The 16,474-nt window shown below is 29.8% G+C and overlaps 1 pseudogene; it reads right to left on the bottom strand.

Annotated features, from left to right (window-relative positions):
* Positions 1–917: 917 nt before the first annotated feature.
* Positions 918–15,774, bottom strand: LOC145640455 (uncharacterized; annotated as a pseudogene).
* Between the last annotated feature and the right edge of the window lie 700 nt (positions 15,775–16,474).

Here is a 16,474-nt window from a genome sequence, read left to right as displayed (position 1 = left end):
GTGATCGCCAATAAAAGTTTTGTTTGTGCATTAATATTCAACCAACATAGATAAACAAGTTTAGGGTAAACCTATTGATTGTATGTTAGTCAGAAAGCGCACATGAATACGAGAAGAATAAAGTAGGTGCCTATTATTAGGGCAGGTTCTTTCTCTTTTGATTGGATTTGTACCTTCATCCTCGAACTTCCAGTCTTGGTTCTAGACCTATTGGAGTTAACGATCTCCTAGATCTTTAAGGGGTGTAACCTTTACCCTGTGAACGATTTACAAGTTCCTAAAACTTGTTGGTAACTCTTTTGCTCTAGCTTCTTTCCCTTTGGACGCCACCATGCTTAAGTGTATAATCACAGTGGGGTTCAAGTTTGGGGTAATGCTTAAAATATTCCCTACAATTAGGAACAACTAGTACAATGCCCGTGCGATGCATGGCTTATAATATTAAATAAGATTAACTAATAATATGCAATATTAATCCAAATTATAAGTAATAAAAATATGAAACAAAACTATCATCAACTGTATAGTGTGAATGATATGTCGTTGTAGAAGTGTTTTTGGTAAAACTTCTTGCTCCCTGATTATAAAAGTAATCATGCAATAAATAATTGTCTTATACGAAGAAAAAAATAACACAAACAAATCAATTTAAGCTCCAGACCAACACATACAATGTTTGAATAAAAGTTAAATTATTTGAATCTAACCACAAAAATCTATTTAAAGTACTTAATGCCTTTCAATTTCTACCTACTTCGTCCATTTGTTGGGGATTAATAAAAGTCCATGAATTGTAGCACTGCAATGTAAAAATTGATTACAAAAAAAGTTAGAGAGTTTAACAATGTAGATTTTAAACAACGTTAGCAAATGATGAATATTAATTTATTTATGAAGTAGTGTTGAGTAATACCTTCTCATGGCAAATTTTAAAATACTTCTTTGTATACTACATTGTTTGTAGTGTTAGCAATATTCCCGTCCTTATCGCATATTAGAACCTTCAAACCTTTCTTGTTTGTAACTCCGGAGATTGCAACATAAAGTTGACCATGACTAAAAACCGGTCTTGGAAGATATAAACCAACATGTAAGAGTGATTGACCTTGGCTTTTATTTATCGTCATAGAAAAACAAACTGCCAATGGAAATTGTCTACGTTGAAGCTTAATTGGCAAAGTGGTAGTATCTGATGGGCTTAGGACCATTCTAGGAATGAACACTTTATGCCCAATGTTACTACTTGAAATTATTTTAGCTTCAACAACATACTTTACTAGCTGAGTTATCACCAATCGGGTACCATTACACAAGCAAGAAAATTGATCAATATTTCTGAGAAGCATGACAGGAACACCAACCTTCAATCTTAGCCGGTGATTTGGCAAACCGGAGCATCTAATGGTGTTTAGGAACTCGGGTGGATAAAGGTCTTCAATTCCCATGGTTGTATCTTCTTGACATATGCTGTCAGAAATCAAGTACTCTATTTCTTCACCTAGCATTAAAGATAGCAAGTAATAGTCAATAAAAATCTTATATATTAAATTAAGAAGTAATCATTTATAAGCAAGTAATAATTTAAACTTTATCTTCACCTGGCATTAAAGATAACATATAATCATTTATAGCTTCAACATTTTCGTGAGTTGGTGCTAGAATTGCTCTCTCTTGAAAGTATTTTAGATCCCATAAATTCAAAAGAATAGATGGATTAGTACTATCGACAATTGCTTCGATCGAATTTGTTGCTTCCTTTATCAGATTGTCATCAGGAATTTCTATAGTACCTTCACCATCATTTGGCTCTCCTACCGTGCCATCTCCAATTTTTAATATCCACTCTAAAAATTCTCTTATATCTATATTACTTGAATTTGATCGTCCTACTTGAAGCCGCATATTACTTGTCCATTTTAGGACCTCACAAAAAATATGGTCAAAGTAAGCATATCTATAGTGCAATAGTCGAAGTGCTGTGGTTATTATAAACCGGAAAGAGTAATATACATAGGAAAAAAATCTACGTTTAAAACTTATCTTTATAAATTTTTTTACCAAATTAAAAGAATATATATATATATATATATATATATATATATATATATATATATATATATATATATATATATAATATAATATAACTGATGAGATAATGTGAGAACTATGTTGAATAATAGGAACTAATAAGAACCTATCTGCACCGTTGATCACGACTCATCAGACGGTCACATTAGACCCGCTTCATTAAGGGTATTATCGTAATAATTCGCTTTGAATGACTACCTATGATTTCCTCCGTTTCTTTTTTTTTTCTCTCTCTATTTTCTTTAGATTTTCTCTCTCTTCCTCTAAACTCTCTGTGAAGAGATTTTATTTGATACGCTCTACGATTTCTTCCGTTTTGTTCATCAATTTCTCGCATTTTCCTGTTAAGGTATGGAAATTTCGATTTATTAGTTTGTTTAATTTTCTCGATTCAGTTAAAGTTTGCTCAATTTGGTTTTGATTAATTCGAGTTTGAATCTATGGTTTTAGCTATTTTTTGTTTGAGTAATTTGTGTGTTTGCATTTTTTAATCAGATTAAATGGTCGAAAATTTAAAGCTTTTTATACTATTTCTGCTTGATTATGGCATTTTCTTTAATTGGAGTTTTACCCCTCTTTGTGGAGAATTTTTCTCCAACAATATACAAATAAGGTAAATTCGTAATTTTGTACAACTTTGATTATTGAATTTCTCGAGATTTCAATTGAGTTTACTAAATTTAATATTGTTCAAATTGTGGATTTTCTTAATTGGATTTCTGGTTGAATTTTTTAATTCTGAATCGTTTTTTAATTATTTTTTTAATTTTGAATAGTTTTATGATATTGTAGCTTATTGTTGTTTACTCAATTTAATTTCTACTGTTTTGGTTTGGTTAGGGTTTTCGTTTTTTACTTGATTTCATTAATTTTTTAGTTGAGACGCTTAGCTTTGTATTATTGGATTTTTTTAATCTGGATTATGTTTTGATGCTTGTCTTTGAATTTTCATGAAAATTGTATTATGTGTGTCTTTTGATTATGTTTCAATTTTCTTTGTTTTTTGCTTTTAAATTCTTATTATTTACCTTTTATTTAGTCTTTACTTTTTATAATTTTTTTATTTATTTTGTGGTATGGTATTGTATGTATAAATCGTTCTGAAAGTTGGATTAAGCTATTTGCAAGCATTTCTATGTCTTTTTGTTGTATTTTAGAACTTAATGAGATTTTGATATCGATGTACTAAACATTTCTAAGCGTTTTTATGGTAGCTAGTATAGGTCTTATATTGCACTTATGGGTAGATGATGGCATACAATGTGGCAATTATTTATTTTATTTTTTATTCTTATTGTGATTTTGTTGAAATACCTCGTATTTTCATACGTATTTTATAATTAATTAATTAAGAATTATTTTATAAAAAGGGTATTATTAGTAATTTCATTATTTGGGGCCAAAATAATATTTGAATTTTAGCGCCAAATATAAGTATTTAATCATTTGAATAATTAATTATTTTTGGATTTCTAAATTAATAATATAGGTTTAATTATCTTTTTAAGGTCGGTCCATATTTTACTAACTATTTCAAGAGAAATATTTAATATACATTATGTATTTAACTAATTTTGATATTATCTAAAATATTTATTTATTCAATTATTTTATTATTATTGATTGTTATCAATTTAGTTTGTTAATTATTATATTTAAATTATCCTCTAATTTTCTTCTTCATTATCTCATTTTGTTCCTATCTTTCTTCTCCCAACCATATGTATATCCATTTAAATTTTCTTATCTTTTAACCCAACTATTAATTTAGACTTAATTTGATTCAAGTACCTTAACAACCCCAAAAACTTATCACATTTTCGAGTAATCATATCACACCTTAAAATCTATCCTTTCTACACCCTAGCATATAAATACCCCTTCATACCTCTCACATTCTTCACACCAATTCTCTTCTTTTCTTCTTCTCAATTTTACACAAATCATCCCGTTTATCTTTGAAGCCAATTTTCGGGCACTTCTGCTCAGTTTTTGGGGTATGAATGTTGCCCAAAAAGTTGTTCCTCTAGAAAAGTCCTTGAGGTTAGGCTCAAGAATCATCCAATTCCGAGCTATATCAAAGGAGTTATAGCCTCTGCAAGTTCTGCCTATTATTTCCTATGCAAATCCAATTCTTCTCTTTTCCTTGGTTTCTTATCTTTTCTTCTCTCTTCTCTTCTCTTATTCAATTATTATTATTTTTATTATGGGGGATTTATAAAAATTATTATGATTAGTTTTAATTATATATATAAAATCATATTTTTATGATGTTTATGAGAAATTAATTAAAAGGTTCATGTACATATAGTTGGGGGTTTTTAATTATTTGTTAACCTTATATTGATTAAGGTTATATTTATTTGTAGGGTGTGTTCGACCAAGATTCTTGAGGTTCTTTTGGTGTGTATAGCTAAGCAAGGATCAAGGCACGTTAGGTGGCTAGATACCTTTAAAAGTGATTGGTTTGAATAACATGTTTTATATGATTTGATTGGTGATTGAATTAAATTGATTTGAATTATGATTTTGAAATAAATCATGTTTGGAGGTACTGATAAAAGTATTTTGGTTTTTAAATCATGTTTTAAATGGTTTGAATTACTTACCGTGTTTAAATAAATGATTTGATTTTTAAAAGGTTTGTTGAATTAAATAAAAGGTTTTTCAAGGAAGAGTTATTGATTTTGGAAAGCTATTAATATGAGATTTTATTCTCAAGTATTTATTTAAAATGTTTTGATTTTTAAAGTATGTGGACTTATCAGAAAGGAGTTTGAATTATGTTGGATTTGTTGGATCTTAAAAGGATTTATTGAACCATTGAATTATTATTATTATTATTATTATTATTATTAATGCTTTACAAGCATGTTGGTAATCCCACTATGCGGATTTGGTTTATTGATAAGGCCTTGGACATTGTATGACCGGGTCTTTCCTCAAGAATAGCCTTGTAATATAAGGAGACTAGATTGGGGGGTGTGCACACTTGGGTGAGGAATTGGATTTACAGAAATTGGTTCAAAAAGGAATTGGTTTATCAATTATTTTGAATGTTGAATCATTGGAATTGGTTTTGAATCATGAGTTTTGGAATTAGTGGATTATTTATTGGAATCGATTTTAAAAGCATGTTTGCAAATAAATTGAGTTTACATTATCTTGCACTTATCGTACTTAGCATATTTTGCTAATCTGTATTTCCTATTTGTTTTGGTTCGCCCTGTTTACCGTAATGGTAAGCAGTGTTGACTATTTTCAGGTGGAGTCATGAATGAGCATATGGGAGTCCCGAGATTTGCTTCACCTAGTTTAGGAATGTAGGTCTTGTCTTTATTTAGAGTACTCATAACAATGTTACTATTTTCATAAGTATTAATAAAAGAAAATTGAGTTTCCGCTGTAAGTTATTGAGTTAAGTATTTTGAGTAGCCTTGCGTAATCACGCGGCGGTAATACGCCCAAGTCTATCTCTATGGTATAATTATACGTATTATACTGGTATTTCCGTAGAGGGATATTTGGGGGTGTTACATTGATGCTTGAGAATTTGTTCATTTATTCCTTGTTTCATTGAATAGACTATAAGTCTATAACAAAATAATTTTCTAAAATTTGAGCTCTTACTAGTGTTGATAAGGCTCCCTTTCCTCTTACTTCTGGTGTTTATTATTCACATAGGTGCGGAGATGGATGTCATCCCGCTTCACACTTCTATAACAAGTAGACTGAGCTATACTACATACTACTACTCTTGTACAATATGTATTACATACTATATTACAAGAGTAGCAGAAAACTATATTGCTATTGAGTTATATAGTCTTATTTGAGAAGACTGTATAAAGAGCAGATATAGGGAATTGCAGATTAAGCTATATTACAAGAATAGCAGTCTGCAAATACAAGGAATTGCATATGCGTAAATGAACTAAACAACTTAGCTATCTAAACAAGTAAGAACAATCTAAAACCCCCAGCGAGTGTACATACACTTTATTGATTATTGTGTTTACCTTTTAGATTGTTTGGTTTACTTTTGAATAATTTTTATTTAATACATACGGATGTTTTATTTACACACTCAATTCTTTATGCTGCCTTGATTTGCAAGACTCTTTTTTGTCACTAACCTATTAGGTCAATTGGTAGGCTGCAACTGTTGCTCTGGAGGCCCTGCCAAGCCTGCAGCTGCTGCTCTACCAATGCTGCCAAGGTTGCTGCTACAACTGCTGCAGCTGCTGCCCCGACATGGCCTGCTGCTACAGCTGCTGTCCTGCTATGGCTTGCTACTTCAGCTGCTACTTTTGCCCTGCCAAGGCTGTTGTTGCAACTGCTGCTTTGATTTTATCTTCTTTTTCAACATGTCCCTTCTCATTGTGAACATGGTCCTTTTTGCATATATAATAGGATAGTAATTAAGATTTTCTTATTTACTTTTGAGTATTTTTATTTACTTTTGTGATTTTTCAATGTATAGAAAATAAAAACGATCGGTTGTGTCAACTAATTATTCTTACTCTATAATAGCCTACTAGCTTAATAAGTAGAGCATTGTGCAAGTGCACAACAGATGTGGTTTCGAATCCCACGTAGGTTCTTCTAACACCTCGAACCATTGTAATGTAATTATTATTTTTATATACTTTTGAGTTTTTCTAATTTTCATTTGAGTAAATATTAACTACTCTAAAAGTGAAATTATTTACTGAAATTATATTTTGAGAAATTGTTTAGCATTTTTTAAATTTACTTTAGATTAATTATTATTTACCTTTGACATAGTTTGCTTTAATTTTGATTTCTAACAATATTATCTCCTAAACTAAGTACAGCAAACTCGCCTCTTTGCACAAACCAAAACTGTAACACCCTAGAAATTCCTTTATTTTAAAATAACTGTTTTTCCCTGTATAAAACTTTAAATAGGAATATTTAAGACATTACCACCACCGTGATAACGGCTAAGGAAATTATCAAAGACACACAACGGAAGACTAATTTCAAAACCTTTCAAAATAAGTCAACTTGAAAAGTCAATCAACGAAAGTAAAGTCAAACCAAAGTCAAACGAAATAAAATAAGATCAACCTACAACTTGGAACCATTATAGGCCCTTATTAAAACTAAACCAAACCAAACTCAAAACCCTTTTCGTTAGTCACACATAGTAATATTATCATAAATAGTTAAAGCGATAAACACATCATATACTTATGGAAACTAGCATAATACGCTCTTCACTCATGCCCATTCATGAATATGCTTCAACACCTAAAAAGCTTATCTCTACCTATTTCCACTACTCTCTATTAAAAATGGGTCATTATAGGGCCAAGATAAAGACAAGGCCAACAAACACACAAAACACTCAATCAGCAAAGCTGAGTATATAAGCGCAATTAATACACTAGCATACAATTCTCTATCAACACACTACTTACCTTGTTGCACCTGTTTTTCAAGCATACCACATTCAATAAAAATTCTCACTAGACACTAAATAATTTATTTAACGTTGATTACTCATCGAACGGGTTTCCCACTAACATCCCCCAATAAATTGATGTTACTTACATGGGAGCTAACCGTGCCAGCATCAAAATCCACACATAGGTGGCGGAATTCCTGCGCATAATAATAATAATAATAATAATAATAATAATAATAATAATAATAATAATAATAATAATAATAATAATAATAATAATAATAATAATAATAATAATAATAATAATAATAATAATAATAATAATAATTATAATAATATATTAATAATAATAATAATAATAATAATAATAATAATAATAATAATAATAATAATAAAAAGGAATGTACAGCGTTCTGTACTCCATTAGAAGTTATGGTTAAATATAAAACCCCATAACTCCCCCCATATGTTCATATTCAAGGTATATACGTTCCAAGAGTTTTGGTGCGTAATCTCTTTCACTTTACGTTATTTACAGATTATTAAACACAGTGATGACCCTCAAACCATAATCATTCAATCAACAATAATTATTCAAACAATCAAACACACCAATTTAATTCTTGAATAATTAGTGACCACATAATATTTAATGTTGAATCCTTTTTAATTCTACCTCGGTGCCAATGACACCTTAAACGCATAAAGCGCCACAAATCCAATCCCTCGTTGTTAAAAACACCTTAAGTGCACTAAAGCACCAACATAAAATTTATTCCTCGTGTACATAGAAACATATATATCTCTTTCCTTATGCTTATAGCATCAATAAAAATTATATGAACCATAATAAAATTCCTTTTCAATATTCCAAACCAAATTAAACATTTAGTTTAATTAAACATGCTCTCTAACATGCCATAAATAAATATGTGGCTCATAAATAATATTCCAAGCTATTATTTTCCATTCAATAATCCATCACAGATAAATCATGCTTCATAATCCAATCACCAATAACATCCGAATCATAATTTCCAAACTAAACCTAGCATGATACTACTTGTAATCAATCAAACACATTTAGCATGCTATTACATCAACATAATTATGCTAAGTACGCAAACGTACCTCGAATACGATCTTAATATCGCCACAATTAATAGAAATCACTCACTTCATAGTCTCCTACAATTTAAAATCATAAAAGAATATTAAAATCAACTCTACACAAATTTCCAGCAATATATACTATTATAAAACCCCTCATAATTTATTTAAAATACGCTGAAATTATATTTAAAATATCATAATTCAATCCCAATAAATAAGTAATTAAAATTCCTTAAAGAAACTTGATTTTTAATGCTTTACCAAAAATTCCAGCATTATATTTTAATTAAATCTTGCTATAATTTAGTCTTAAAACACTTGAATCAAAGGTTTACACCATTATATATCATAATCCTTCAATAATTTATAAATAAAGAACCTAGGGTTTCAAAAATTGGGGCTTTTTAATTAAAAACATAATCTGAAAATTAATTAACATAATACTTATAATCAAACATCAAAAATCAAATCACAAAACCCATAATTAATATTTAGATCTAGGATTAAATTGATTTTTAAAACAAAGAATAAATTTTTTTTATTCGCAAAAGAGGGAGGAAGGGCAGCGGCAACCACCACGCCGGTTGCCAGCGCCGGTGGCCGCCTGCTGCCGACGACTGACGCTGCTGCCGGCGGCAGCCACCTGTTAGGGAGAAGGGTTTTAGAGAAGGGGTATAAATATCCCACATATGAGGCAAATCAAACTTTGCCCAGAGTGGAGAAAACCCAAGGTAAACTTCTCTCTCCTTTTTCCTTATTTTCTTTCTTTTTTTTTCTTTCTCCTTCTTCCCCTTCCGCTTCTTTTTTTTTGGCTGCCCACCACCACCACCATTGCCAGCCACCGGGAGCAGGTGGCTGCCACCGCCAGCAGCGTCAGCCGCCGGCCACCGGCGCTGGCAGCCGGCGTGGTGGATGTCGCTGCCCTTCCTCCCTCTTTTTCGAATAAAAAAAAATTTAATGTTTGTTTTAAAAATCAATTTAATCCTAGATCTAAATATTAATTATGGGTTTTGTGATTTGATTTTTGATTATAAGTATTATGTTAATTAATTTTCAGATTATGTTTTTAATTAAAAAGCCCCAATTTTTCAAACCCTAGGTTCTTGATTTATAAATTATTGAAGGATTATGATATATAATGGTGTAAACCTTTGATTAAAGTGTTTTAAGACTAAATTACAGCAAGATTTAATTAAAATATAGTGCTGGAATTTTTGGTAAAGCATTAAAAATCAAGTTTTTTTTAAGGAATTTTAATTATCCATTAATTAGGATTGAATTAAGATGTTTTAAATATAATTTCAGCTTCTTTTAAATAAATTATGAGGGGTTTTATAATAGTATATATTGCTGGAAATTTGTGTAGTGTGGATTTTAATATTCTTTTATGATTTTAAATTATAGGAGAGTTTGAAGTGAGTGATTTCTATTAATTGTGGCGATATTAAGATCGTATTCAAGGTACGTTCGTGTACTTAGCATAATTATGTTGATGTAATAGCATGCCAAATGTGTTTGATTGATTACAAGTAGTATCATGCTAGGTTTGGTTTGGAAATTATGTTTCGGATGTTATTGGTGATTGGATTATGAAGCATGATTTATCTGTGATGGATTATTGAATGGAAAATAATAGCTTGGAATATTATTTATGATCCACATATTTATTTATGGCATGTTAGAGAGCATGTTTAATTAAACTAAATGTTTAATTTGGTTAGGAATATTGAAAAGGAATTTTATTATGGTTCATATAATTTTTATTGATTCTATAAGCATGAGGAAAGAGCTATATATGTGTCTATGTACACGACGAATAAATTGTATGTTGGTGCCCTAGGGCACTTAAGGTGTTTTTAACACTGAGGGATAGAATTTGTAGCGCTTTATGCGTTTAAGGTGTCAATGGCACCGAGGTAGAATTAAAAAAGGATTCAACATTAAATATTATGTGGTCACTAATTATTCAAGAATTAAATTGGTGTGTTTGATTGTTGGAATAATTATTGTTGATTGAATTATTATGGTTTGAGGGTCATCACTGAGTTTAATAATCTGTAAATAACGTAAAGTGAAAGAGATTACGCACCAAAACTCTTGGAACGTATATACCTCGAGTATGAATATATGGAGGGGATCTATGGGGTTTTATATTTAACCATAACTTCTAATGCAGTACAGGACGCTGTACATTCCTTTTATTATTATTATGCGCAGGAATTCCGCCACCTATGTGTTGTTTTTAATGCTGGCACGGTTAGATCCCGTGTCAGTAACCTCAATTTATTGGGGGGGGTTAGTGAGAAACCCATTTGATGCGTAATCAACGCTAAATAAATTATTTAGTGTCTGGTGAGAATTTTTATTGAATGTGGTATGCTTGAAAAACGGGTGCAACAAGGTAAGTAGTGTGTTGATAGAGAATTGTATGCTAGTAGGTTAATTGCGCTTATGTTCTTAGCTTTGCTGATTGAGTGTTTTGTGTGTTTGTTGGCCTTGTCTTTATCTTGGCCCTATAATGACCCATTTTTAATGGAGAGTAGTGGAAATAGGTAGAGATAAGCTTTTCAGTTGTTGAAGCATATTCGTGAATGGGCATGAGTGAAGAGCGTATTATGCTAGTTTCCATAAGTATATGATGTGTTTATCGCTTTAACTATTTATGATAATATTACTATGCGTGACTAACGAAAAGGGTTTTGAGTTTGGTTTGGTTTTAATAAGGGCCTATAATGGTTCCAAGTTGTAGGTTGATTTTATTTTACTTTGTTTGACTTTTCTTTCGTTGATTGACTTTTCAAGTTGACTTGTTTTGAAAGGTTTTGAAATTAGTCTTCCGCTGTGTGTCTTTGATAATTGCCTTAGCCGTTATCACGGTGGCGGTAATGTCTTAGATATTCCTATTTAAAGTTTTATACATGGCAAAACAGGTATTTCAAAAGAAAGGATTTTCTAGGGTGTTACAATCAATGTCTCAAATAAGATCGCGAGGGGAACCAGCTCCAAAAGCAATTATAACACACTCTAAGCACCCATATACAACAAAAAGATTCACTAACAACAAAGTAGAAATTAGGAGCATAAAAATCAAACACAAATAAGTTCCTAATAATAAAGTAACAACCAAAGAACCATGACATAGAAAGGAGGAAGTAATTGAGATATCATTTATTCTTTCTATATACTTAAAAATACAATTGATTTACTTTTACTTAGTTTCTATCTACATTTGAAATTGATAATATAATAGGATTCATTGGGGCATTTTGTCGAACATTTAGTGTGCATTCGCTTGATTTTGCTTAAATTTTGATGAAATGTAAACACAAATTTTTAAATACAAATAACAAAATTTAGAAATTGAATGGAAGTGAATTCGCCAAAATTTCGAGCAAAACTAATCAGAATCGAGCCTTAAATTTCTTTATAAAAAAATTGAGCCTTAAATTGACAAAATAAAAAATCCAAAGAGAAGGAATTTAAAACGTTGAATTGAAATCCTACCTGTATTTGACTGAAAATTTGAGTCACAATTGGGAAACTTGGAAGCTGGAACTGGAGAGAAATTATGTTCTTGAGGAGAGAGAAAGTATTGTGATTTTGTGAGAAGGGAAGAACGAGATTATGAATTTCCAATACAACACGCACAACTACATCTTAATCGTTAATTTTGCTCAGATCTAACGGTCCGTATTAGTTCCTAGTTCCTATTATAGACTAGGTTCTCATTATAACCTGGTCATTATATATATATGTATATATACATATATATACATATATATATGTATATATATATATATGTATATATACATATATATACATATATATACATACATATATATATATATATATATATATATATATATATATATATATATATATATATATATATATATATATATATATATATATATATATATATAATTAAATGTCCATTATGCATAAAAAAATATGGCTTATTATCATTAGTGTCTCACATGGTTAAGGAATCTAATATAAACTATATTCATTGATTATCACATTCAAAATATCATATGATTAATACAAATAGAAAATATAAAATTAATAAGATTATCATATTATTAAGATAAAACCGTTCAAAGAAACACTCCATATAGTCATTGAAAAACTCATAATGTAGACAATTTATTTTGTATTCAAAATTCTAACATTATTAAGAGGTCCTAAATTTTTTTATTATATAAAACATTAAAAGTAGCTGTAAATCATCCATTGTTGGTATTGTCTTCTTTTTCAATCTTAACCACAACCTTCTTTTTGTTAGTAGAGCGTTGTGCCGAACTTGTTTCATCGTCAATCCCTACATTTGTAGCATCATCAAGAGGTCTTTTTGTTGGAGTGATAAAGGATACATTAGGGTTTTCATTATCACATACAATGGTGGCCAATTCCTACAAAACACAAATAAGGAGTATATATATCAATACATATTATAAAAAAAAAATATATATATTAAAGTATAGAATTGTGGTAGATTTTTAATATATGACCTTATCTTTCTCGACCGAAGATTTACTTGATTCATCAATAGACTCAATCTCCACATCCTTTTCCTGAAACATGATAAATTAAATAATAGCTTAAAGCTTTATTAAGGATAAATATTTACTGAATTTAATAACATGAATTATTGATTACCTGCAAACCACCATTGACATCCAAGAATGATTTGATCAATTGTTCATCATCACTTATTCTTAGAACAATATACTTACCTCAACTATGACTAAGACTGTATTTAGAGATATGAAATCGAAACAAAATTTCCTATCGATAAGCATGTCAAGTTCTTCCGAAAATGATGAATCTTCTTTGCCATCTTACAAATATATTAAATATATATATTTGTCACAATTATTAAAGAATCAATCGAAGCAAACAATTTAGAATAGTTGATAATTACTATCATTGGTCAAAACTATCATAATGAGTATGTACAAAGTCAACATTATATGTGATTAAAATTATACACCTTTGATAACTTCTCTTTCAAATCTACTGCAGATATTTGCAAAATTTGATAAACTTCCCGATCAAACATAACAAAACTGGCAGTTCCACTATCATCCTCTACTATAATTGTAAGTTTATACCTATAGAAAATGTTATTGGAACATGACATAAGTTGTGTTTTTTTTATAATAAATCCTAATAAAAGTTTAATATCAATATAACACCAATTACCTTGGTGGTGCAGAATTGACGTGTGAGTCACATTTTTTGCACCAATATTTTCCACCACCTTCATAGTCAACCTTTTTGTTACAATTCTTGCATGAGTTATAATACCACTTGCTATCATATTTGATAGCAATAAATAGTAGCATAAGTCACACAAAAGCATTCCTATGTAAAAAAAATATTAAAAAAAGTTAATAATTTATTATAATTAATGTCAATATAATTTCCATCAGAAAATTTTGAATTATAAAACTTATATGGTTTACCTCATTAGTCTCATAAATCTCGTCTAGTTGCTTTCGTTCATTCAAATTAAAGAACTCATCTGATATTGGATGTGAATTTTGACTTGACAAGTGACTTATTACACGCGATTGTGAATTTTTTTCACCTTGAACGCTAAAAAAATATAAAAAAAATGTATTAGTTTCAATTAAATTGGAAAATAATTATAATGTACAATATGATAAACAATGTCTAATACCTTCGTTTGTAATCTTGCACCTCGGGTATATCCTCATTATTGATGAATAATTTTGTTGCCCATAATGAATTTGATATAGAAACTTCATCTAGAAAAGTTATGATCATGGTAATTTGATTAATACAATTATTAAATTTAGACAAAAAATTACTTATCATAATTTAAATATATAAATATATATATATAATAAAATATCACCTCTAAAACTCTTAATCTTAGAAAATTGTAGTACCACAACTATGGGTCCTTGGATGTCATCTTTAGTAGTAGACTCCGAAAGTTGTTCAACATATTTTCCATACAATGCATTAGTCAACTTGTTTTTGCTACAAAATACAAGATAATTGTAATTGAAGTCAACACATAAAAAAGAGTTTTAATATTTAAAGTTCCATAATACTTCCACCGTTTTTATTTTATTGCACCATTAGGACTTTTACACTATTCACTTAATCTTCTTTGACCATCATTTGTGATTTATACATTAGGAAGAATATAGTCATGTGCGATCTAGTTAGATTCGTATCGAACTCTACTTTTCAAATATCAAATTTTTATAATTTTCACAAAAGTATAATTGAAGATATTGATAGCTAAAGTAATGCATTGGCAAGCGTGAAATCCCTTATGGTGCAATAAAAAAAGAACGGAGGAAGTATAAGTTATTGCCTTATATGTATAATAAAAAAAATCAATAATGTCAAATATAGAGGCTAATTTGAATTGATGAATTTCTTACTACAGGTCTTCCAGCTCAATTGTCAATTTGTTATGGGGTATCAGTTTTTGAAATATTGATAAGATCACCCGTGCCGGTAAGCTCTCTAATAACATCTATAATTATTTATAAAAAATATTAGTTGATAATTTTATAAAATACGAAATTTATAAAAGATGGTTAATAAATTGATATAATGTATCGTACCTACTAAAATCACCTCATTGACCTGTTGTTTAAGGATTTTGTCGAAGGACACAAATCAAATCCGTTTTGAGGAAGTTGTGCATCTTCACAATCTCTAACAATAGTCCTATAATAGAAGTTCACTTTATAGGCATGGCTAGTAGCCAAATGTTTGTCAGCATTAGTAATCATTCTGAAGCTAGAGATAATACGGGAAGTGCCCTCTTTCACAAGACCTTTAAATCGTCGAATGAGTGATTCTTTGATAGTTGCTTGTATTTTAGATCCCTGCGTTTAAACATTATCATATCAAAATCAATTTTTCACTATAATTTATGAGTAAACATATTACAAAAAGTAAACACATCTAAAAGACGAAAACTTTATGAACCTATAATAGTATACCTTCTCATCAACTAAAATTAACTCAAGTGAGTTAATTTTTTTTGGATTAGAATAATCAGGTTGGTACCATAGCCTCACAATACAAACTTTTATTCTCCATGATTCTGTAAGAGGGGTAAGGTCAGATATCATAGTGAACGCCATTAACAATATATTAACCTCGATAATATGACCTTGAAATAAAAATTGTTATGACTTATATGACTAATATTATGACTATTATTTATATAGTTGATAATACAAATAATATTGCATCCGATTTTATTATTTGAATATATATATATGATTTGATTTTAATATGTTAACTATATTTTATTTTTGCCGTTATTCGATCCAAATATGTAACAGAATATATTGATAACTATATTTTATTGTAAATTAGTTAGGAAAATTTGTCAAAAATAACACCACCTTTGGTCGGTCTTCCAGTAATAGCACCACCTTTTGATTATTCCAGAATAACACCAACTTTCACATGTATTTGCCAAAAATGAAACAAAAAACCGGTAACCTATTTTACAGGTAACCCTAGGACACGTGTTTGATTGGTTAACTTATTTATTTTTATTTTTAATTTTGAAAAAACTTTAAAAAAAACAAAAAAAATTAAAAAAAAAAAATTAAACCCCTTCCCACATTCCCAGCCCCTCTGCCCACCGACATCCACCACCCCCACCAAGACCATCCACCTTCCCCGTTTCCGATTTCGGGCTCCTCCCTTCCCCGTTCCCGATTTCAGCCCCCCACCTCTCCTCCCCGTAGCAGATTCAATCCCCCCCTCCCTTCATCGTCCCCAATTTCGAGCCCTTCCCTTTTACAAAACCAACATTTTCGACTGTTTATG

The sequence above is a fragment of the Chenopodium album genome, chromosome 7 (assembly GCF_948465745.1).
Source record: "Chenopodium album chromosome 7, dcCheAlbu1.1, whole genome shotgun sequence".
Lineage (NCBI taxonomy): Eukaryota > Viridiplantae > Streptophyta > Magnoliopsida > Caryophyllales > Amaranthaceae > Chenopodium > Chenopodium album.
Note: the sequence above shows the minus strand (reverse complement) of the source record. Positions and strands in the feature narration are given on the sequence as shown.